Source organism: Manis pentadactyla, chromosome 1, assembly GCF_030020395.1.
Source record: "Manis pentadactyla isolate mManPen7 chromosome 1, mManPen7.hap1, whole genome shotgun sequence".
NCBI lineage: Eukaryota > Metazoa > Chordata > Mammalia > Pholidota > Manidae > Manis > Manis pentadactyla.
Genome location: NC_080019.1, coordinates 123,272,330 through 123,296,181, shown reverse-complemented (window position 1 = coordinate 123,296,181; position 23,852 = coordinate 123,272,330). Strand labels below are relative to the sequence as shown.

Below are 23,852 nucleotides of genomic sequence, written 5' to 3'. Positions count from 1 at the left end.
AGACAAATCCTTTCCCTCTCTGGGCTGATATCCTTGCCAAGTGTTTCTTGAACAGGTGAAATTACAGATGCAAAGGGAGTTTTTAAGTTCTGTAAAAATATAAGACCCTATGGGAACTCCCCATATTTCCTACTCAATTTTGCTATGAACCTAAAACTTATCTTTAAAAAAAAGTCTATTAAAAAACAAACAAGAATGGTAGACCCTATAGTGCACCCAGGGTGGAGAATAGAGCCCTAAGTTCTAATAAAAGCCCTGCTCTTTTCTATGTTGCTTTGGGAAGGAAGTATGGAAACTTCTCTGAGCCTCAGTTTCCCTGTTGTAGCCACTGTGGCTCCTATGAGAATCAAACTAGCAGGTTTAAAATAGTGAGTTAACTACAGAGCGCTGTCGCTCTGAAGACCTCTTGTTGATACGTATCACTTACTAAAGAGACTGTGCCAAGATGACGGAACGCTGGGTAGCCCCGGAGAATGTGAGCAGGTGTCTCAAAGGCACAGCAAGCTTAGCGACGGTCAAAACTGAGCGGGAGAAAGAGAAGGAGGAGGAGCCGACGACGAGGGGAAACCAAAAGTAGGAGAAGCAGAGGCCGCGGAGGCAAGAGCAGAGGAAGAGGAGGCGGCGGCGGGAGGAAGAGGAGGGAGAAGCGGAGGAGGAAGCGGCAGCGGGAGAAAAGCAGAAGCCGAGGCCGAGGCAAAGGCAGCGGAGGAGGACGGAGGACGGGGAAGGAGGAAGGCAGGGGACGCAGCGGCGGGAGGAGAGACGACAGGAGGCGGCAGAAAGCAGAGGTCAGAGCAGGGGCGGCAGAAGCGGAAAAGCAGCAGCAAGAGTTGAAGGGGCCGCGGGGAAAGTGCAGGCAGGAGGCACGCAGAGGCGTGAGAGGGGCCGAGGGGAAGGAAGGGGGACCGGCGGGAGGGCAGCAGGAGCCGGGGAGCGGTGGGAGGAAGCGAAGGGACGCTGCAGCGCGAGCAGGAACAGAAAAGGCAGCAGTCACCGCGCAGCAGCTGAAGCCCAAGCAGGAGAGGCAGAAGCGGGCGCCCAGGCGGAAGCAGCCGAAGCAGCAGCTCAGGCGGCTGCCCTGGCCGGAGGGCGGGAGGAGGCGCACCGTATGGGGCCTGCCAGCCGTTTCCTACTGGAGAGAAAGGGCTGGTGAACCAGTGCGAGGTTCTTGCAATAGTAACAGTTTGGGCCATAGAGACAGGCGGGGGGCCAAGCAGGAAATGTTCCCCGGACGAAAATGGGAATGAAGGAGTGATCGTTCACCAAGCACCTCCTGTGGGCCAAGCAGAGACAAAGGAGACCGGGGCCTGCTTTCCATGAGCTCTGGTATGAGGTAGGGCAGTGCTAATGGTCAGAAGAGGGGCAGAGATCAAGGAGCAGAATTAGGAAAATGAGGAAACATCAGACAGGCTTTAGAAAGAGGTGAAAATTGAGTTCAGAGTCAATGGGTGGAGATGGAGTTTAATAGATGGAACTGGGGTGGGAAAGAAGGGCTCTCGCCCTGGGAAGGAGTGTGTTCAAGGCCCTCAGCTTCAGCCAGGCCACTGGCCTGCATCAGACTCAGGCCTTTCACACCCAGGCCTGAGGACAGCAAGCATCAGGGTGGGGGATTCTGATGAGGCCTGGCCACGCAGTCGTTCCACTCCCGGTCAAGAGATCAATGATGTGGTGGTCAGGCCTGTCACGGAACAACCTTTCTGCTGGGCAAGATGTGCCTGTGTCCCACGCCGCTAACCAGACGAGCCTCTAAAGTGATGAGAGGGAACTCAGAGTGCTGAAGAGCAGTCACCTCCAGACCCTGGAGGCTGAGGCTGAGGGGAGGGGAGCGAGTAGGCCTGGACAGCAAGCCTCCAGTGCCCCTGTCCTCTGAGGGGCTGCTTCTTCTGGGAAGCCAGCCAGGCTTCAGAGTGGCCTCCAAATCCAGTGAGGACCTCCAGCCTGTCCCCAGAGCAGACATGCCTTCAATTCCTCTCAAGCGCCAGATTCCCCAGACCTGTCCCATCCTTTGAACAAGTTGGGGCCCAAAGTAAGCAAAAGTCAAGCCCTGACCAGAGAATCCAAGGCCTTGTAGAGATACAGGAGAGTGTGTGGGGCCCGTCAGGCCTTTCCCATTCACCCCAGAGACCCCAGCACTCACTCCTGAGCCCTGCCTCTGCCAGAGCCTTAGAGATGCTCCCCACCCCAAAAAGCCATAGCGATGTGACAATGAAGCCAACACAATGGGGCCATTGTCCTGGGAGGGAGCATCTGTATGAGTTTAGGGTGTCCCCTCTTCCCTTTCCACTCAGGCCACCACAAACCCTACTGCCAGGGTGGGATGACAGGAAAGGTCTGTCACCTGTGTGTGCAACTGTGAGAGACACAGACAGGCAGAGAGAAGGACAGAGATGGGAGGAGGATGCTGGGGAGTTCCAGCAGTGATGGGGTCTGCCTCAAAGGGAAGTTTCAGGTGATGGCCACAGCTGGGGTGAAATGGGAAATCAGAGGTGATAAGGAAATCGCTCAGCCCTGCTAATGCAAGAAAGCTTCCTAAGTCTGGTGAGAACTAAGTGGAGAAATGCTGGCGATGCATTTTTCTCCACAGTGTCCAGCAAAGGGCTGGGCATAGAGAGAAGGCAGCAGCAGGCAGCACCACGTGTTGGCTCGGAGGACTGGCTTGGCCAACGGCTCAGCTCTCTTGAGCGTCAGGGTTATCATCTGTAAAGTGGCATTATCTCCCTCCCTCACCTCATATATGTAAGTGGCAGAGAGTAATGCTCCATGACTCCTAGTTATTAGATTATTATAGGAAGTATATAATAAGTACCTACTAACTGACTGATTAGAAAAATCATATTGAAACCTGAATGGCAGCAAACATATTCTGAGCAGGTTGAAGGTGAAGATATTTCAGGGATGACGGGCTGTTCTCCTCCAACAAGCTGGCAGTAAGAACTGTGGCCATTTTCCCAAGCCAGTCTTGTCTTTGAGTCCTATTTACTTGAGTAGACCCACCATCACCAATTACCTGTACCCACCTGGGTTATCTCCAAATTTGCAATTATAGCAAAATCAATTACTTTTAAGCCACTTTATGGCAGGCCAAGCTGTCTATCCCACTCTTTCCGTGCTAGAGCATCTTAGCCACAGGCCTTGAGAGCTACCAATGAAAGAAATTGTCACGGTGCAGGAGGACAAAGGCTCTGAGACTCATCCGAATGAGAGGAAGGAGGCTGACTTGGTGCATTAATGCAGTTAGGACTCATCAAGTCCCTCGATTTACCTTTCCTGGCCAAGTATGCAATCCAACTTTTACTTCGTACATTAAAATATCGGCCATAATGGTCAGAGAAGGGTTATCTTCTCTCAGATCTGTCCATTCCGACTCCTCTCCACCTCCATCACCCTGGCCCAAGCTACTGCTATGGCTCTTCTAGAGCCCGATAGCTTTAAAAGTTTCATATTTTCATATCCACAGCAGCCACAGAGGTCTATTTAAAATGCAGATCTGGTCGAGGCAGATGCCTGCTGGACCATTGCCCTTAAAATAAAAGGCAAATATCTCGTTCTCCCTGGCAGCTCCACGTGTCTGGCCACTGCTGCCCCCAGCCTCTCCTCTCACCCAGCCCCTGTGTTCCAGCCATTCCATGGCTCTCTTTCAAGTTCTTAAGACTGTCAAAGTCCTGACGGGCCCAGGGCCTTTGCACAATTATCCCCTCAATCTGGAACATTCCCCCTGCACCACTCCTCCAGTTCACCCCCACCCATCCCTGCTCTTCACTCAGCTCCCACAGTTCTTTTCTCCCAATCACAATTCCAATCACCTCTTTGGAGAAGTTTTCCCTGCCCCTAGACTACATTAGGTCTCCAGGCTCTAAGTGCTCAGAACATTCTGTTTCCCTTCATATCTCTTCTTACAGCTTAAATTTACATATTTATTTGCATGATTCTTTAATGTCTGTCTCTCCCACTGGGTTGTAAACTGGATAAGGCAGGGACCACAACTCTTCTGTGCCCGGTTACACACCATCCCCCTCTCCGCCCACCACTCCCAGCTTATAGCAGGACACTGGCAACAAATATCTACTGAATAAGTGAAGGAATTTCATTTTCTAGGTACTAGAAGGTTAAAAAGCCATAGCATAATGGAAAGAGCAGAGAAGTGGGTGTCTGGAGATAGGCACATCAGCCCCACTCTCTCTAAGTGGCGACTTGACCTGAGGCAAGTCCCTTTCCCCACTGGGACTAGGAATCCTTAGACCAGTTCTGAGGAGTTGGGCCATTTGGTCTCTCAGGACCCTTCCAGCTGAGTCTATAGTTTTCTGTTGCTGAATGTACAAATTTGGGGGTCTTCCCCCAGATGTTGGAACTTGCAGTGACACTGTAGAAGTGGAGGTGAAAATAAATACCCCTAAAGAAACTAATTCTCCTGCTCCCTTTGTGGTCGAAACATTTGTTCTTGAAAGTGACTTTCACAACCAGATCCAAGGGAATACTTTGTCAGCTGCAGTTTAATGCTTGGTTCCATTAGTTAAACCAGTGACTTAAATTTTCCATTTCCTCTTGAGGCAACCAGAAAGTGGGCATAACCCAGCACAGCCTGTTCCAAAGGCATGATATATAGTCTATAGGTTAATAACTTAACCTGGGCAAGTCTTTAAAATAGACAGTTTACAATTATTGGTGTTATGTTAAAGAATAATAAGAATATCTTGAGCACATTAGTTTTGGGGATCTCCTTTCTGCCCCAGGATATATTTCTTCCCCATTTAACTTTCCTTCCTTCTAACTTCCATTCTTAGATCTCTGGAATTAGAATGTCTAGCCTCCTTTTGCTAAGAACACAAAGTAGTAATTATTCCCACTTTGTTTCCACAGTAGCAGCCATGTCTCATATTTGCACACTCTATTTCCAAACATCATTTAAATGCAACAGAGAGAAAGTAGAGTAATTCAAGAGGATCAGATAGGAACCTGATTCCAATCACTCCCTGAACAAGACATTTTCTCTCAACAATTGAGAGGCTCTTGAAATTGCACTTTCCCATACACCATGTTTTACGTGCCAGTGGAATGCTCTTTGTTGGGACTTAATTGTATGTGCATTTACTCTTGTTGGAACTACCCTCCAAGAAGCCTGGCAGACTGCCAGCGACTCCAGGCTTTGGGGCTGACACCCAGGGCTGGGGACTTCTTAGTGACTCAGAATCTGAGAACCTGCCATTTACGGCAGTGTTCTTACTTAAAATTTCTTTTTGCTTTGAGCACTGCAGGAGAAGTCATTGCTGTGTAAAGCAATGTACATGTGGATGACAAGCTCTTCTAGTGAAGCCACCCCACTGTCCTTCAAGGGCACCTACTTTGCACTTCTGCATATCAAATAAACTGCAGAGTAAGATCATAGGCCCTCTGTCCCCACCCAGTCCTAGATTGTGAGCATGCTTGAGGGCAAGAATTGAGTACAGCACCTGCCCTGTAATAACCTGTACTTCGAAGGATCAGCTCCCATCTAGACGATCCTCAGGCATTTTAAGATGAATACCATCTAATGAGACTCTAAAAACTCTAGCAGCTAACTTATTTGCCCCAGGTAACTTGTCTAGAAATCTGAACACAAAAGAAAACTAAAATATGTCCCATACTGGTGTTGTTCTCCATCCCTTGTTGGACAGGTTGAAGGAATCTGGACATTATCATGAAAGTGATAGCCACTCAGATTTTAATCAGAGGAGTAACTGAAATTCTTAACATCTCCACTGTTTACTAGGGGGAACTCAGAATTGTTTCTCATCCAAACAGTCTGGGACTCTTCTGCTGCAAAATTTCTACAGGATCACTGTGGGGGTAACGGTCCTACACTACTGCAACACCCAGTCTCCTCCCAACACACACACCAAACTCTGACAGTCCTCATCTCTCAAGTCTAAATAGTTCCTGACAGTATAAAAATAGCCTTGACATGGGCGGACACTAAGTTACAGTTAAGTAACGTATTTGAGGTCAGGCAGCTAATTAGTGAGCTGGCTTTTAGCATCCTTCTGAGGTTTCTCCATTACCCACTTGATTGATATTCATGTCCCTTGTGGTAAAGTGAGATATTTAGAAGGAAAAGAAGCACAAAACATTTTTTTTTAAAGCTCCAATGTTGGTTCCCAGGCTTACTTTCTTTGAAGGTGGCTTTGAAAAATGGCTTAGTCAGCATTTTTCCTCCAAGTGGATTTTTTTTCTTCCCCTACCTCTACCATTTCAGGTACTGGCAAGAATCAGAGAGAGTTTAAAAGACTGGGAAGTTCTTGGCTGTATGTTTTCGCCCACCTAGACAGAAAGGTCTGGTAGAGTGTCAGTCTCCCTCTTCCCCCCCCACCCCTCCTCTTCTTCTCCATCCTTCTCTTTCTCTCTGTTTCTTCACATATACACAAGATCATTCACCTGGAGGGAGTTTGGGAGAAGAGAGAGAAGCCAGCAGACTTCTCGGTGCCTTTCCCATTTTCCTTTCAAAGTAAAGCAGCTGTCTATTTCAGCATACCGCCCAGAGTGTAGTCTGCTAATGCTGCGTTTCCAGCAGGGGCTCTTGAGTTAGTTCAAAGTGCAGAGAGGTTGGAATGAACAGGCAAGTTTTACTCCCAAAGAGATGGATCTCTTGGTGATACACTGAGTTTCCATCTGTAAAGTGGAGGAGACGAACACTTAACACCTTAAGGGTTCTTCTTATTACATTTATTCTTTTTGTAAAATAATAATAAAACAAAAATAAAAATCTGTGCCCTACAGCATGTTATTTCAAAATACTGTAACTCCTTCCAGTATTTTGCAAAACTCCTAAGAGTAATAATAATAATCCACAGATACATAATCCTACCCACCTGCTTCCATGAAACCCTTTCTCTAGTAGAGAGAAGCCGAAGGAGGGTCCATCAGAGATGATGCGGGGAGGCCAGTTAGAAGCCAGCCCAGCTCTGCAGCTGTGTTTGCACTGGCCACTCTCCCATCGCCAATACCCCTCCAACACCCAGATTCTCCTCAATTGCTCTCTCTCCCCGACCCATCTCTTTTGAAGTAGCTTATTCGATTTCAGTAAGAAAAAATCCTTCTCTTTCCATGGTGGATGGTAGGTGAGAATTGTCCTCAAAAATACTGGTTTCATTTTGTTAGCTTGTGATGATTGTGATAAAATTGTGACTATTTCCAGATGAATGATTTTTGTAAAAAATCTCAATCAAAGGGAGGTTTTTTTGTGCACCCATTCATCAAGACAGCCTACGAGAGTAAAGCATAGCTGCTGTGCAGGCTCTTGCTGAAACCCCAGCTCATTTGCTTACTGCTGTTGGTCATCTTTCCTCATCTCAAAATGTTGGGAGGACTAAATGAGATCACTCTCATAAGAGCAATTAGCACACGTGCAATATAAGTACCTAATGCATGTTAACGATTATCATTTATCTGTTTATTATTTTTGAGATATCATGCAGGATATAGACAGGGGCAGGGGGTGGATATCTATAAAGATTCTTGGAATGATGAAGCCTACATCCTAGCTCTGCTGAAATGGGTTCAGTTAGCTTCTGAACATCAAGTGTCACTGTCCTAGAGGCTTCTGGAGAGAGCCTGAGGAGCAAGTGTTCACCACGTCTGAAGCTTTTGAATAGAGATTTTTATCATCACAATTGCTCTGAGTGGGCACTTTCTTTGTCAATCCTTATGGAAAGCTGCAGGTATATTGTGGCCGGGCTGGATTGCTTTCCTTGAGACACATGCTCTATGATAGAAAACTGGATTCTCTATATTTGAAAGGAGCCCTAGGGCCTGAGGAAGAGAAGTACTTACCTGTGCCAAAAGAGCAATAGCTTCGTAAAAGGAGTTCACTCCTCTGTCTCTTAAGTAGTTACAGGCAGAGTTCAAATCCCAGCTCTGCTGCCTCTGTGGAAACCTGAGCAAGCTCCTCACCCTTTCTGAGCTCGTTTTCCCATCTGAAAATAAGAGTTGATATTACCTTTCTTCAAGAGTCATTGTAAGGATTAGAGATAATATGTAATGTAAACATAGGACACATGTAAACATGACACAATGTGCCCAGTACTTTGCAGATACTTAATAAACAATAGTGTTTGTTGTTAACATCGGAATGGTGTGTGCTTGTTCCTGGATCAGAGAGGAGAGTTTCCTCAGGTGAATACTAAGAGGTATTTGACCGGTGTTAGTCTTGATTCCTACTGGCCCCGGAAATGAGGAGACCTGGAGCAAGTCCCCACTTACTTGCTGTGTGACTTTGCACGTGTCACTTTCCCAGTGTGAGTCTCAGGTTTTCCTGAGAAAATGAAGGGGCTGGATAAGTCACCTGAGAGGTCATAAAGACCTGGATTGTGTGGTTCTGTGTCTAGAATTATGCTCCTGGGCTTGCTGAATAACAAAAACATGCTTAAAAGTATAAATTGTGCTTGAGGCTATGATCCAGCACGCTCACTTTCAGGCATACATCCAGCAAAAAGGTGTACATGTGTTCAACCATGTGTGCAAGAACACTCAGTGCAGTGCTATTCAGAAAAGCCAGAAGCAACCCAGATGTCCAACAACAGTAGAACGTATCAGTTAACTGTGGTGTGTGTCACATGATGCAAATTGCACAGCCATGTGAATGAACACACCGCTGACATACAACCATGTGGATGACTCACAGAAAGAAAATTTCAGTGAAATAAGTCAGACAGAAAAGAATATACCCTGTTTGATTCTATGTATGTGAAGTTCAAACACAGGCAAAACTGATCCGTGAGTTAGAAGTCAAGAAAGTGGTTACCTTTAGGCAATGACTGAAGTGGGTATAGGGGAAGGTGCTGGGAAGGCGTGCCCACTGATGCAGTCATGTTCACTGTGAAAACACTAGAGCTATACACTTACACTTTGTGTGCATACACATCAGATACATTTCAGGGTTCATAAAGAGTGCATGTAGAAAGTGCGCACAGAGGCCATCTTTGGTCTCCAGTTTTTACTTCCTCCTCTGTGCCAGACACTGTCCTGGCAGAGGCGTGGGTAGAAGCATGGGTACAGAGACAGATAATAAGACAAAGCATCTACCGTCAAGGAGATCACAGCTCTGAGGAAGGACAGGTAAACAAAAAGTTACAATGTGGTAAAGGACTGTGACATAGACATGAGCCATTGAATGTGGGAACCCAGAAGGACAAAGGAGGTGACATTTGAACTGGGTTGCGAGGAGCACCGCAGGCAGAGAGAACCAAGCATGTAAATGCAGACTGCAGAACGGGGCCAAGTAAAGTCAAGAGTTGATGAGGAGGGAGATAGAACCTGGAGCCAGGGTGCTTGTTTTTAAGTCCTTGTGTTCCAGGGGAGGCTTGATGGGCCTTGTGGTATAGGGCACAACAGGAAGCCACTGAAGGGTCTTGAAACAGCTGAGCCCTTCCAAAAGCTCCTCCGGTCTTTTCGACCTACCTACCTTTATCTTCCAGCCTTATGGATGAACTGTCCTCTGCTGACACTGAGCAGCTCCTCCACGCCTCTACTCAGCCCCATCCCCCATCACCTACTCAGGAGCATGGCTTCGGCACTGTTCCCCTCTCTCCTCATCATCAACTTTTTCTAACAGGCCTTTGACACTGGTACACAAATGTACAATTCTTTCTCCCATCCTAAAAAAAAAAAATGCTCTCAGCCTCATTTCTCTTGCCAGTTATCTCTTCACTCCTTTCTCTTTATGGCAAACTCCTAAAAATATTGTTAATGCTTGCAGCTTTCACTTTCCATCCACCCATTCTTTATTAAACACGCTTCAACAGCCTTCACCCCCAGAACTCTATCAAAACAATGAGCACATTGCTGCACCCAGTGGTCACTTCTCCAGCCTTTGCCTTAACTGACCTCCTAGCAGCATTTGTTAGCGTCAATGACTCTGCCTCCTCAGAGCACTTTCTCTACTCAGCTACCAGGGCACCTTATACCCTGTTCTTTCTCAGTCCTTGCTCATTCCTCCTCATGTCTGGGCTTGTTTTTTTTTTCTTCTTTATCTTGAAGTTACCCCAGAGCTCAGTCTTTGGACCCTTCTCTGTCCACACTCATTACCCTGGTGCTCTCATTCAGTCCCCTGCTTTTAAACTCCACCTATAAGTTGGTGAGTCCCAGATTTACATCTGTGGCCCTTATTTCTCTCTGATTTCCAGCTACATATATCTAGCTGCCCATTTGACATCTCCACTTGGATACTTAACAGGCAGCCCAGACTTCATATATCCAAAACCAAACCTGAGATCTGCCCCCTAAAAACAGCCCCTCCCACAGTCACTGTCATCTCAGGAGTGGCAATTCCATCATTCCAGTTCCTCAGGTCAAAATTGTCATCCTGACTCTTCTCTCATACAATATATCCAATCTGTCAACAGCAAGCTACTGAGCAGTGGGGAATAAGAGGGGGCAGGACAGTAATGCCATGTGCACCTTGACTGCCGAGCATGAGCCTAAACATGAAGGTTAGACATGGGCCATTGTTCTTGGTCAGAGTGTGGCGTCTTGTGTTACGTCCTTAAACACATCATAAACAACGAAGCTCTTTATTATGAATGAATAAAAATAGAATAATTGGTACTAGAAAGTGTTTGTTCATTGTTCAGCCTTAGATAGACAGGATTGTGTAAGCCTTAGTTGGTCTCTAACTAAATGCTTCATCATACTGGGGATCCTCTCAATGGGGACTTTTAGTCAAAGGTCATCTAGCTTTGCACCGCACACTGAATTTCCCACACAGGCATATAGTTGCTCCGAAAATAAACAGCACTTTCTGTGATTAGTATGAGGCCTACTGGCTAATCAAGGGCTCTTTTCTTTCAAAAAGGGTCTTAGAATGAGGAAGGAGATATCTAAGCTGGCCTGTGCATACAGTAAAACAACAAATTTGACTGGATCTATACTGTTGGAACTCAACCAAGAATTAGGAGAAGTGCAAATTGTAGCACTCCAAAATCTTACAACTACAGACTATTTACTGTTAAAAGAACATAAGGGATGTGAACATTCCCCAGGAATGGGTTGTTTTAATTTGTCTGATTTCTCTCAGACTGTTCAAGTTCAGTTGGACAATATCCACCATATCATAGATAAGTTTTCACAAATGCCTAAGGTGCCTAACTGGTTTTCTTGGTTTCACTGGAGATGGCTGGTAATTACAGGTATGCTTTGGTTATGTAACTGTACTCCTATTATGTTAATGTGTGTGCGCAATTTAAGTAGTAGCTTAAAACCTATACATGCTGAAGTTACTCTACGAGAAGATATGTCAAAGAAATAATCAATCTCCCCATGTTTTCTTCTGCCTGCTACTTCTATAGCTTTTCTTCTTCCTTCCTAATTACAACCCTTAAATAGAATTCGTGCCTCATATCAAATTTACCGAGTATCATAATTCTTCCAAGTGGTAAAGATACCTCAAGACAAATGCTGGGCATAGAAGCCACAGGGCATAAATATGCAAAGAAGTAAAAAGCTAACCATTTCAAACAATAAGGCTTCTCTCTCACTTACCAACTTCACATTTCCCTGTATGGCCCCGGAAGATGACTGGTTAGCCAGAGACGGGTAAGATTCCTCAAGGGAGGAACAACCTAAGACAGGCACAGTCGCAGGGGGGCCATCAGGTGAGAAATTGGGGATCAACAGAGGTGAGGCTTAGAACCTCACCCCCCCTGTTCTGAGAGAAATCTTCTGCATACGTGGATGTTTTATTGCCCTGGTCTAGCTTGGATTAACACATAGTCTACAGGCACACACCTGATCATCTACATTTGCTCTCTTACAACACTAAACTATGTTTTCTACCTTTATCTTGTATCTACCTACCACTTCAGCATTTTATTAAAAATAATAATAATAAAGAGAGAAATGTGGTATCCACATATAAATCAAGTATAAAAACCAAATGAGTATTCATATTTGAACTGACTGTTTATAGTTCATAATGCATGAGCAAAACCGAAAGTTTCTGTGATGACTGCCCTTGTACAGTTCACTATGTAACTTATTCATTATGTAAGAATTTGTTCTACATGTAAAAACTTGTTTGTTATGCCTCAGAAGATTGGAGACTGACGAAAATTAGGCTTGGGGTGGATTAATGATTGTGCATTGAGCATTGACTCCCCTATACAGAATTTTATTGTCGTTAACAATCATTTGATCAAGAAATATGAGAGATGCCCTCACAAAAAAAAAAAAAAGGACAGACTTCCAATGGTAAAATAAATAAGTAACCGGGATGTAATGTATAGCATAAGGAATATAGTCAAGATATTGTAACAGCTTGGTAGGGTGATAGCTGGAACCTAGAATTATGTATATAAATGTTTTATCACTGTGTTGTACACTTGAAACTAATGTAATGTAATACTGTGCGTCAACTACCCTTCAATAAAAAATAATTATTTAAAAAAAAAAAAACGGTCTGAGAGATCATCCATCATGATCAAGTAGGATTTATTCCAGGGATGCAGGGATGGTACAATATTCGAAAATCCATCAACATCATCCACCACATCAACAAAAAGGACAAAAACCACATGATCATCTCCATAGATGCTGAAAAAGCATTTGAGAAAATTCAACATCCATTCATGATAAAAACTCTCAACAAAATGGGCATAGAGGGCAAGTACCTCAATGTAATAAAGGCAATATATGACAAACCCACAGCCAACATCATACTTAACAGTGAGAAGCTGAAAGCTTTTCCTTTAAGACCAGGAACAAGACAAGGATGCCCACTCTCTCCACTTTTATTCCACATAGTTCTGGAGGTCCTAGCCAAGACAATCAGACAACACAAAGAAATAAAAAGCATCCAGATTGGTAAAGAAGAAAAACTATCACTGTTTGCAGAAGACATGATATTGTACATAGAAAACCCTAAAGAATCCACCCCAAAACTACTAGAACTAATAACTGAATACAGCAAAGTTGCAGGATACAAAATTAATACACAGAAATCTGTTGCATTCCTACATACTAACAATGAACTAGCAGAAAGAGAAATCAAGAAAACAATTTCATAATTGCATCAAAAAGAATAAAATACCTAGGAATAAATCTAACCAAGGAAGTGAAAGACTTATACCCTGAAAACTGCAAGACACTCATGAGAGAAATTAAAGAAGATACTAATAAATGGAAGTACATCCCGTGCTCATGGATAGGAAGAATTAACACTGTCAAAATGGCCATCCTACCTAAAGCAATCTACAGATTCAATGCAATCCCTATCAGAATACCAACACCATTCTTCAATGAACTAGAGAAAATAGTTCTAAAATTCATATGAAACCACAAAAGACCCCGAATAGCCAAAGCAAACCTGAGAAGGAAGAATAAAGCTGGGGGTATTACGCTTCCCAACATCAAGTTCTACTACAAAGCCACAGTAATCAAGACAATTTGGTACTGGCACAAGAACAGACCCATAGACCAATGTAACAGACTAGAGATCCAGATGTAAACCCAAGCATATATGGTCAATTAATATACAATAAAGGAGCCATGGATATTCAATGGGGAAATGACAGCCTCTTTAACAACTGGTGTTGGCAAAACTGGACAGCTACATGCAAGAGAATGAAACTGGATTATTGTCTAACCCCATACACAAAAGTAAACTCAAAATGTATCAAAGACCTGAATGTAAGTAATGAAACCATAAAACTCTTAGAAGAAAACATAGGCAAAAATCTCTTGAATATAAACATGACCAGCTTTTTCCTGAATGCATCTCCTTGGGCAAGGGAAACAAAATTAAAAATGAACAAATGGGACTACATCATACTAAAAAGTTTCTGTAAAGCAAGGAAACCATCAGCAGAACAAAAAGGCATCCTACAGTATGGGAAAATATATTTGTAAATGACATATCTGACAAGGAGTTAACATCCAAAACATACAAAGAAATCACATGCCTCAACAGCCAAAAAGCAAATAACCCTATTAAAAAATGAGCAGAGGATATGAACAAAGACTTCTCCAAGGAAGAAATTCAGATGACCAACAGGCACATTTGCTAATCATCAGGGAAATGCAAATTAAAACCACAATGAGATATCACCTCACACCAGTTAGAAAAACCAAGATAGAAAAGACTAGGAACAACAAATGCTGGCAAGGATGCAGAGAAAGAGGAACATTCCTACACTGCCGGTGGAAATGTAAACTAGTTCAACCATTGTGGAAAGCAGTACAGAGGTTCCTCAAAAAACTAAAAATAGAAATACCATTTGACCTGGGAATTCCACTCCTTAGAATTTACCCAAAGAATACAACTTCCACATTCAAAAAGACATATGTTTATCGTAGCACTATTTACAATAGCCAAGATATGGAAGCAACCTAAGTGTCCGTCAGTAGATAAATGGATAAAAAAGATGTGGTACATATACACAATGGAATAGTACTCAGCCATAAGAAGAAAACAAATCCTACCATTTGCAACAACATGGATGGAACTAGAGGGTATTATGCTCAGTGAAATAAGCCAGGTTGAGAAAGATGAGTACCAAATGATTTCACTCATCTGTGGAGTGAGGCAATGAAGCAAAACTGAAGGAACAAAACAGCAGCAGACTCACAGACTCCAAGAAGGGACTAGCGGTTACCAAAGGAGAGAGGTGGGGGAGGGCGGGTGGGGAGGGAGAAGGGGATTGAGGGGTATTATGATTGGCACACATGGTGAGGGGGATCATGGGAAAGACAGTGTAGCACAACAAAGGCAAATAGTGACTCTGTGGCATCTTACTACACTGATGGACAGTGGCTGCAGTGGGATATGGGGAAGACTTGATAATATGGGTGAATGTAGTAACCACAATGTTTTTCATGTGAAATCTTCATAAAGTGTATATCAATGATACCTTAATAAAATAAATAAATAAAGGACATGCAAAAAAAAAAGTTCAAAGGTTTCTCATAAACAGCTCTATTAGAACCAGACATGAAATACTCTGTAATATTAGATTATGCCACCTAACATTTATTTTATCTTGCTCTTCAAAAATTAATAGACGTTCTAATTTTTTAAAAAAGGATCTGAGATGATCATGATCATAGCAAATGCTATGATCCTGCTTCCATTCCTTCCTTGCATACTCTAATAAGACATTGCTAATCAATCTTGGTACTCTTTCCCTCTGAACATGGATTTGACCTCAGAACCATTTTCAACCCAGTAGCCTAAGCAGTCATGACCAATTAATCCATCAGCTTTGGCAAACAAGTTTAAACCTAACTGGTCTCCTTTGTCTGGCCTTTGTCAAGTATTTGAATAGATTAATAGATATACCCTAAAACATATAAGGGATGATAGCTGAAATGCTATGCTGTGAAAGTTAGACTCAAAACCTGTCTACCTCCAAGTGGTAGGTACTCCTACTCCACACTCATCCCTCCCCTAACTGTCCACATGGCACCTAAGAGTTCATGTGAAGATAAGCAATTCCCAACTTTTACAAAGGTATAGCCCTGAAAATCATATTATAAGTGGTTATATTTCTTAACATAGCAATTGAATAATTGGAAGTTGTATTTCTGATTAAGAACTTGGCATCAAATAAATCACAAAGATGAACAACCATGTCATGCAAACAAAGTTATCCAACAATAGCCTCTTAACGATTAAAGTGTAAAACTTTAAAGTCCCTTATAATGGACTTAAATATAATATATGTGGATTAGTCAGTGTTTCTGATGTACTCAGGTAGCATGAAAGAGCACCCAAGTCTCCTGAGTCACCAGTTTAAACCATCTAAAATGAATACAGGAGCTTCATTAAATGGTAATTAACTTTATAATTAAAAGAACTGGGTTTGCCTTCTTAGGAATTAAGAAGGCTTTGGAGGGTAATTTGGATGATCCAGTTTTCTTTGGAGAAGGAAAGAAGCTGCCAAGAGAAATCTGAACCATGATTTTCTCTTTTTTTCTTGAAGGAGTGACGTTGGCCAATGTTTCTGGAAGCCTGCTCTGTACCAGGCATTGTACTGAGGATGCTAACAAACAAAATGACTCAAACTCATTCCATTAACCTCAGAGCTATGCTTGTGGGATCATTTTTACAAAATAGCTCTTGCTTTATTTAAATATTTGAAGACCTTACTATAGAGTTTGATTACAACCTAAATGTCACCTTTTAAAAATCTTTTTCTCTCTGATATATATTTTAATACTTTTGCTGCTTTTCCTTAATTTACTGTAATAAATTGAAAGTTTTACCCCAATGGCTTGCATCTACAAGCACTTCTACCAGTGCTTCTCAACTGTAACTGTGCATAAGAATCACCCAGGGCAGCTTTGAAAAATTCTGAGCCCAGAGCACCCCGACCAGTTAAATCAGAATCTCTGAGCTGGGTCCCAGTCATCGGTAATTTTTAAAGCTCTCAGCTGCTTCTAGTGTGCCCAAGTCAAATATCACATCCAACTCTCTTCTCTAAATAGAAGCAGGCAGGTATCCCTCCTTGCCACACAACAAGTACTGTGCCTAAAGCCGATTTCCCGATGCTATTGGATTTAGTCAGCTGACATCTAAGTATTCATGTTTCCCAAATAAAAGTGGATTCTGGTCTCCAGTTATCAGTTAATATGTAATCAAGTAACAAGAGAAAAGTCTTCATGGATGTCACCTATTTCTGACTCCCAGAACCTGCCATGTGCTGTTTGGATCCCTTTTTCTCACTGGCTAATGAAATGGGAGACTGTCTGGAGAACACATCACCCACATCAAGGCTTCAATCTAACTAGCTCTGAGAAAGTGAGTTTGGAATGTGCCAGTCTGAATTCCATTCTGAATTCCCTTATTTATTATTTTCATGGGGCTCCCCTAACAAAGTACCACAAACTAGGTGGCCTAAACCAACAGAAATTTATTCTTTCACAGTGGAGGAGGCCAGAAGTCCAAAATGAAAGTGTCAGCAGGGACGTGCTCCCTCTGAAGGCTCTGGGCAAGAACCCTGCCTTCCTTGCCTCTGTGGCTCCTGGTGGTTGCTGGCACCCTTGGCTTGCAGTTGCACCCCCCACTCTGCCTCTGCTACCACATGGCCTGCTGCCCTGTGTCTCTGGGTCTCTGTCTCCTTGTAAGGGCAGCAGTCATGGGATTTATGACCCACGTTCGTCTAGTGTGACCTCATCTTAACTTGATTACACCATCACCGTCAAAGACCCTATTTCCAAAGAAGGTCACATTCACAAGTTCAAGGAGAGCACAAATTCTGGGGGGAACACTAAGGAACCCAGTATGCCTCATAAACTGCTTGTAGGTTCTTGTTTTTCATCACTCGAGTGCAGGTGGTAGAAACATTTATCCCAGTCTACCTGTAACTAGTTAGATACATAATTCTTCTCCAGAATATTAGAAGGAAAGCCAACTCCCCATAGTCAAAAGGAAACAATTTGGCTAATTAGGCTGGCCTTTTAGACGTTTGTAAGAGAGATGAAAAAGGCAGGTATTATGCTTGAGGGTTTTTTTTTTCAAATTGTATTCCACATTTTTTGCTATTTTGCTGATTCCATGCCTGTTTAAAAACAGAAAACATAATACTAAAAATGTGATCAACTTGTTTTTCTTCTTTTAATGAAGCTTGAAGAGACTATATAACACACACACACACACACACACCACACACAATGAACTGCAAGCTCCTTTTATTGTTCAAATTTGTTATTGTAACTGTTCACCTAAAGGCCATCTAGGTGGCCTCAGGAAGCTCAAAGGACAGCCTAGGCTGATGGTCAGATTTTGTAGGAATTCCTATAAGATATAATCATATAACACCAGTTGCTTCTACTTCATCAGCAGCTTTCTTTTACAAAATCCAAGGCAGGTTTTAGCCAGATCTATTTTTTATATTGCTCTTCAGCCCCACATCCCAGGTGTACTTGCAAAATTAAACTGGGTTAGGCTTTAAGGAGTGAGAAGAGGCATTTGTAAAGCCCCAAAAGTTCCCAAGGTTCCTGGGCTGGCTTAGAGGTCTGGGTTTGGGAATTCACTATTCCCACTCCCATTTCTTCCTGTCATTTGAACTGTCACCTTGGAGATGTCACAGCCCATATGTGCTTCCTTCTGTGAAATGAGGCCCATGATCATTGGCTATGGAACATCAGGGGAGCTGGAATAGCAGCCAGGAGATGTTAACTTATTCTCACCCACAAGTAACACTGACTCTGTGCTCAAAGATGCAGCAGGGAGTAGCAGATCAGAGATAGCAGATCAGGAGATAAATAGCAGCAAAGAGCCAAAAGCAAGGATGCAGGCTCTGGAGCTGGACTACCTGGGTTCAAATCTTAGATGCATATTTTAGGGCACAGGATACTTAACTTCTCTAAGCCTGTTTGCTCATCTGTGAAAGGAGGATAATGATGTCACCTGCTTTGCAGAGTCATACAGAATTTGTGTGACAGTGAATGCTGCATGGTACCCAACACATAGTAAGCGCTTAGTAGACACTCAGTCCTGTTAACTTGAGTACCAACTCTACCAAATGTTCATGGATGCCTGGATCAGTCTTCAGAGGTTATGTTCAGGCTTATGGGGAAGGAATGCCCCAACAGATTAGTGCTGTCTTCCCTGGGTATAGAAAAAGAGTGGGCCTACTGGAGCCACACATTTAGTCATTCCTACAGGAAACATTTTGGATTCATCTCTGTCATCCTACAACCCATTCCAGAAGCCCCCACATGGGAGGCACTCAGCTAATGTGTAAATAGCTACTTGGTTAGTGTTTCTTGCTTGAACTGAGCAAGACAGGAGAAGAGGGAATGGTACCTAAATTGGGTTCAGAGCCTGAGACTAAATCTCTCTCCCCAATATGGTTTGGATATCTCTCTTTTGTGAGTCGAGTCAAGCCATTGTAAGTCACCCAGACCATATAGTTATACCAGTAGGTAAATTCTTGCTTTGAAACTGACTGGGCTGTTGTGCAAGAATGAAGTGAAAACCTGGAAAACTGATGGGCTAATGCTGAACAACTGGAGGCAAAATGCTGTAGGGGAAGGGGCCACTGCTGGTCCCAGCTGCTCCACCAACTCGGCCCACACCCAGGCCCTCTGGTCCTCAGCTCCCTCACCTAAAAGACAAGGATGATAATCCTAACCAGGGCTGTTGAGTGGCTCAAATGGCATGAGACACTACAACATGCTCTACAAAAAATTGTTTTACAGGGGTAAGGGAGTAAAGAATAAAATTCCACGCACCTATCTAGAGCCTAACCAAATACAAAAAAATATATAGTCAGCTTATATGCAACCAGTTTCATTTTCTCTAAATTACAGTCAACCATCTCTGGTCTTTCTCTGTCTCCCTCTCTGTCTATCTTCATCCTGGTATGAGCCTCCACCTTACCATTAACATCCTGTTCTTGTACAAAGCCTATGGAAACTTCTAGGGTGTCACCACTTCATCTAACTATAAGTTAGACTTTAGCTGTGTCGCTCATTCAAAGCTCAATGCTGCTGACACAAGTATGTGGTTCCAGATACAGCATCCCAGCCCAAGTTCCTGGACAAGTAGGAAACAAAGCCAAGAATTCCAAGTTCTGTTCCCACCAACCACACCACAGCTGTGACCTTGAGTAAGTCACTTCCATTCTCTGGGCTCCAGACCCTCCATTACCCTCAAGTTCATGCCTGGAGTTGTCAGAACCAGCTTTAGAGAGAGCCAGAGCCCCACAGTATTTCTGGGTCATACATAGCTAGGAAGTCCACTGAGGGAGAGGAGCCACAGAGAGAAGAACTTGGGCTGAGGCAGAAACTTCCAGAAGGACCCTCAAGCCCACAAAACATCAGGGGCCACCAAAGTCATCAGCCATACTTGGGCATCAGTGTCTTAGGAGTTGCCAAAAATAAGCAGGAAATATCCCTTAAATATAGATTCTTCACAGTCAGCTTTACTTAGCTGAGTTTGTTATTAGCTGTTTATTTCAGATCTGTGACAAAGCCAAAGTTGAACCCTTATAGGCAGAATGGCAGCTGGGTCCCAGGGCAAGCAGTTCAGAAGTATGTATCCGCTCTGGGAGGAAAACCCAATTTGCCCTTTGGGCAGCCTAGGGTTTTTTTTTCTTTTCCACCTACCATCCAAGTTGTCCAAGGTAAAAGTTAAAAAAAAACTTTGTGAAGAACCTACAAATTACTAAATACTGCCTGAGAAGCCATTTAAGAAATGGAAAAAATGAAGGCACATTGGTTTCTTCCTTCTGTGCTGATGACAAGGGAGAATCCCAAGGAAAGAAGCACCCAAAAGGAAGTTAGAGTGCCTGCAGGGATAAGGAGCTTAAAATAGACGTTCGGATCACCTGCTAGGCAGGGGCAGAGTGGTAGAGAAAATACAGTGCCTAGCCTGCCCCCACCCTGGGGGAGGTGGGTGGTTCTAAGGATCCACAAGATTGCAAACTATTGCAAAGTTTCATCCCAGGCTGGAGGCTGGGACTCAAGCTGTTCTGTAGGAACCTGGGCATTCAAGTAAACTGGGGAAAGGGGTCTGGAGAAGCGAGGAACAGAGGAAGGAAGAGGGGAAGCAGCTTGGTGGGAAGAAAGAAACAATATCAGAACCTGGAAGGCTTGCCAACATTAATTGCTAAATTTGACCCTAGGAAAAATTAATGTGTTGCGTCTTGTACAGACACTGTGCTTGGACCCTTGACAAGTGAGACATTATGTAATCATGGCATCATGCCAACCAAGTGAGGCAGGCATCCATGCCCCATTTACCAGAGAAGGAAAAGGAGGCCCAGAGAGTGACATGGTTTGCCTACAGTCATCCAGCTGCATGCTGCCTGAGTGGAGATTCCAGAGCAGGTCTCCAGATTCAGAGACCAGACAGAAACACTGGTGAGGAGGCCCAGTTTGGGTATTCTTGGAATGTTGCCACTGACCTAGACTGGGCTCATTTCTATGAAGAGTAAAGAAGATGAGACACACTGATTGTAAGTGCATAAAACCAGGACAGAGGGACACGTGCACTATCTGAGCACCTGGGAAAGCTTGAGGGAGATAAAATAATCAGGATCTCCAGTCCTCTAAGATTCCACTGCCCCTTGGCAGGAGGTGGGTGTGAACATGTGCTGCTCTTACACAAACCCCAGGAGTACAGAGGCTACAGCCACCCAAGGAGGTGCGGGCGAGCAGGTAGCACACCTGTGGGTAGTCAGCCAACCCTCACTGCTGAGACCTGCAAGTCCAAGAGGAGCCGGCAAATCAGACGTGAAAACAGGAAGGGGAGAGAGGCACCGCATGTGTTGCTGGGCAGGGCTGGGAGTGTGTGCCACACAGGGCGGCGCCCAGGGCCCTCCCCACCGAGTTAGCACATCCAGGCTTGTTCCCCCGGGGTTGCCAGCCCATCTCTCCTGGGTGACCTCGCCTCTCTCACGCTCAGAGGTCCTAGGCTGGTGCCCTACTTTCTATTTGTTACTTTATTTACTTCTTATTATGAAATATTCCCAAAAGGCAGAAGAGTAAAAAAAGTAATATAACTTGTGCCCACCACCAGCTCTGTCAAATCCTAACACTCTTTTCCATGTTTGCTTCAGATACTTTTTTACCTTTGAAACCTCCATGTACCACTCTTTGATTTCTTTGGCCTTCTGTTTCCAGGGGAAACCACTCCCCAGAATTTGATGTTTATTATTCCCATGCATGACTTTTAGTTTTACAATGTATGTACATTAATTAATAACCAAGAGTATTTTCACATATTTTGAACTTTTAATGGAATCATGCTGAAAATGTAATACAAACTAATATGATATTAATAAACTATAATGTAAAAACTAAATAGATAATATGTGAAATATGATAACAAATAAATATGATGCTAATATAGATGGAATCAAACTGCTACTGATTTTGTTTTTTGCTGTCACCCTTCATTTGGGATTCATCTATGTTATTGTTAATTTATTTACTTTAATGTAATATCTCTTGTCTGAACATACTATAATTTATGTATCCATTCTACTTTTGATGGAGAAGCAGTTTACCCACTTTTTTCCAAATGTTCCAGTTTTTACTCCTGCAAACAATGGTATGATGAGTATTCATGCCTATGTGTGGGTGTCTGGGCTCTATACCTGGGAGTGGAAATGCTGGATCAAGTGAATGGATGGATATTCTTCATCCTAGTCCTCCATCTCTTTTCAGTCTCTTTGCCCATTCCTTGTTATCAAGGGTACTTCCCCAGACAGGGGTACTCCTGGAACCGAGGATAAGATCAGGAAATGTACCCACTGCCAGAGAAACTGCTAGACAAAACCATGCAGTACATATGTGCGTGCCCACTCTGAGCCCGGCTGTGTGCTCTTGTCAGTGTGAGTCAGGGCTTCTGGCTGGTCTCCAGGAGCTGAGGGAATCCACCTGCTGAACGGAGCCCTGAAGACTGGATTTAAGCCTGCAGGGACCCCACCAGCTATGTTTTGGGGCCCAACCTAAAACAGACCGCTGTCCTAACATTATTTTTTCTTTTAACTATTTAACTTCATTTCCCCCGACTACCAAAGTAACACGATATTACTCTTGACATAACATTTTAGAAAGTTTAGAAAAATATTTTTTACATTAATCACCCAAAATGTCCCTCCTCAGAGACATTAGCTATTAATATTTTAGTCTATTTCTCTTCAGTCTTTTTCTTAGCATTTTTTGCTCATGCATTAATTTTATTGTATTTTGATGTTTAACCTAATAGTGTATAATTTTCCATCTTGTTAAAAACACTATAAACATAATTCTAATGAATTCAGATTGTTCTTTTACTTAGTTTTCTATTATCTGGTTAATTATTCCTATATATTGGATATTCAGGTTCTTTCTAGTTTCTATTTTCACAATTAAAACACAACGGGCATCTTTGGGGACAAATCATTGATGGCTTTTCAGATCTTTAAGAGAGAATCTTAGAAGTGTAATTCTCAGAAGGGCAAAGGACATTTTTAAAACTTTTGATAGATATTACTAACCTGTTCTAGAAAGATAACCATGTTATGGGCCTAATGACAAAGTGCTCAGAATGCCCAGGTGGCCTCCCTTCACCCAGTCAGCTAGTGTGAGGTCTCCATATACTGAGGCTCAGATGTGGAAGGAAAGGGAACCTTTAAATGCCAGCATGCCCAGCCACAGACTGTCCGCTTTGGAGGAGAAAATTGTTTGGAGTCCTCCCAAGCAGTGTATGTTAAGCTGCTTCCTTCCATGAGAACTAACAAGACAGCAAAATGGATGAATCACACTGTGGGAAAGTCAGACCAGGAACCAGGTATCTTACAGAGTAGACAGTTGAAATAGGCCACTGGGACAGTAAAAGGTGCATTATTTAAATTTCCTTAGGTTAAAAACAGCAACAACAAAAAGCCTCTGGCTAATTTAAGCACAACAAAAAGGAATCCTTTGGAGGGATACTGGCATCAAAGGGCTGTATCTACTGTTGGGCAGTCTGTGCACTGTGCAACACAGGTGGTGGCGAATCATTCACATTGCCATCTATGTCGTGGCCCTTCCTAGAACTGTGTGGTACACTGCTGACCCAACCATGTGCAGCAGCCCTGCAGGAATATTTCATAGAACAGTGTTTCTCAAACTATTTGTTAGAAGGACCTGGTTTTTATAATTACAGTTATTAAAACCCATCATAGGTCAATACTTTGGAAAAATAAATAAAAATGAATTACTAGAAAAATGAAAGGCCACTTGATATCTCAGCATTGTCAAATACTCTAAAAGTTAGTACACAGCTTCTGAATTTACTTTCACTAGGGACTGGTAATACATATCTGGGAGAGAGCACTGGTCCACAACCCACACTTGAGTAGAACTGACACAGATTATCTGACCTGCATAAAAGTGGAATGGAATGAGAAGTC

At 43.3% G+C, this 23,852-nt stretch overlaps 1 long non-coding RNA gene across 1 annotated transcript in view; it reads left to right on the top strand.

The window, feature by feature from the left end:
- The window catches only part of LOC130683564 (uncharacterized), a 34,540-nt gene extending 10,965 nt beyond the window's left edge, over positions 1–23,575 (top strand). The window contains exon 3 of the long non-coding RNA XR_008997357.1: positions 16,222–23,575. This is a non-coding gene — a long non-coding RNA (uncharacterized LOC130683564). The remainder of the gene's footprint in view (positions 1–16,221) is intronic.
- The last annotated feature ends 277 nt before the right edge of the window (positions 23,576–23,852 follow it).